Source organism: Mustela erminea, chromosome X, assembly GCF_009829155.1.
Source record: "Mustela erminea isolate mMusErm1 chromosome X, mMusErm1.Pri, whole genome shotgun sequence".
In the NCBI taxonomy this organism is placed as follows: domain Eukaryota; kingdom Metazoa; phylum Chordata; class Mammalia; order Carnivora; family Mustelidae; genus Mustela; species Mustela erminea.
Window position 1 is genome coordinate 12534038 of NC_045635.1, and position 1770 is coordinate 12535807.

General features: G+C 34.9%; 1 pseudogene; it reads left to right on the forward strand.

The window, feature by feature from the left end:
* Positions 1-212: 212 nt before the first annotated feature.
* LOC116583105 lies at positions 213-535 on the forward strand (annotated as a pseudogene).
* The last annotated feature ends 1235 nt before the right edge of the window (positions 536-1770 follow it).

Sequence of the window (1770 nt, forward strand, 5' to 3'; positions counted from 1 at the left end):
CCAATGCGGGGCTCAATCCCAGGACCCTGAGATCAAGATCTGAGCTGAAGACAGAGGCTTTAAGCCACTGAGGCACCCCAGGTGCCTCTAAATTCTTAAAAGTAACTGTTTTTCATTCAAATACATTTGCCTTTCTGGAGTTTGGGGTGATTATAATGGGTTCATTCGAAATATTTATTATTGCCTTCCCTGCTGATAGTGCTCTTGCAAACATGGTGATTGTTCCTAAAACCTGCTAGATTTTCTGTAAGAAGTGTGGCAACCACCAACCCCACAAAGTGACACAATACAAGAAGGACAAGGATTCTCAGTATGCCCAGGGAAAGAAGCATTATAACAGTAAGCAGAGTGTCTATGATAGGCAGACTAAGCCGATTTTCTGGAAAAAAAAAACCCTAAAACTACAAAGAGGACTGTGCTGAAGCTTGAATGTGTGGAGTCCAACCACATATCTAAGAAAATACTGGCTATTAAGAGACACAAGAATTTTGAACCAGGAGGAGATAAGAGAAAAGGCCAAGTGATCCAGTTCTAAGCTTCATATTTGGTTTTATGAAGCCGATAAAATCTTGAAGTTATGTTCAAAATGAAAAAAAAAATTCTCTTTATTAAAATAGCACTTGCTAATCTCATAACATTTGAATAAAAAAAGAAATTTAATCTCCCTGAAAACAATTTTTGGCATTAAAATTCATTACATCTGTTTACATAGTTATGGGGAAAACTCAACAAAAACTACCGATCTATTTAACATCTTGTGCTTGATGAAACACATTAGAACACGAAATACCATACTTTGGAACAGAAAAACACAGTCAAAAGACAGGTCCTTTCATTACCAGGCTGTGTTACACTACTTTTATAATAAATCTTATCACCCTCTCCCCATCTTTCGCCTTTCCATATACATAGCCTATAAAACTGTGCGATTGTAAACTGAACTAACTAGGGAGGGAAAATTTAACACATCTGTGAAATGAGCATTATAAATAAATCAATGCCAATGTGCTATCAGCAAAGGTCTTAACAGATCCACTCTACTTAATGAAATAAAATGAACACAGTAACAGATTTACATGAGAATGGATAAAGTTCAAATATCAGAAAATAACAATTCAGTTTAGCAAATCTTTTCATTAAATTCTAGAAGTATTCTTTAGATCTTTAAATGTAATGCATTTTCTATCAAAATCCAACTGCCTTTTTTCTCCAGAAATTAACAAACTGATCTTAAAATTCATACAGAAATGCAAAAAAACAAAAATGAAAACCATAATAGCCAAAAAAAATCTGGAAAAGAAGAATAAAGCTGGAAAACCCACATTTCCCAATTTCTAAATTTATTACAAAGTTACAGTAATCAAGAGAGAACTGTAACCTGGTGATTCACAGACCTGTACCCCTGGGGCTAATAATACATTATATGTTAATAAAAAGAAAAAAAGAGAGAGAGAGAACTGTAGAACTGGCATATGGAGATATATAGATAGATAGATAGATAGATAGATAGATAGATAGATACACACACAATTTTTTAAAAATAATAATGGAATAGAATTTCAAGTCAAGAAATAAGCCCTTACACTTATAGTCAATTGATTCTTGACAAGAATAGCAAGTGGAGGAAAGACAGTCGCTCTCCACACCTGGAGAGGGAAACATGCAAAAGAGTGAGGTAGGGGTCCTACATGCAAAAGAGTGAGGTAGGACCCCTACCTCACACTATACAGAAAAATTAACTTAAAATGGATCACAGACTGGGGTGCCTGG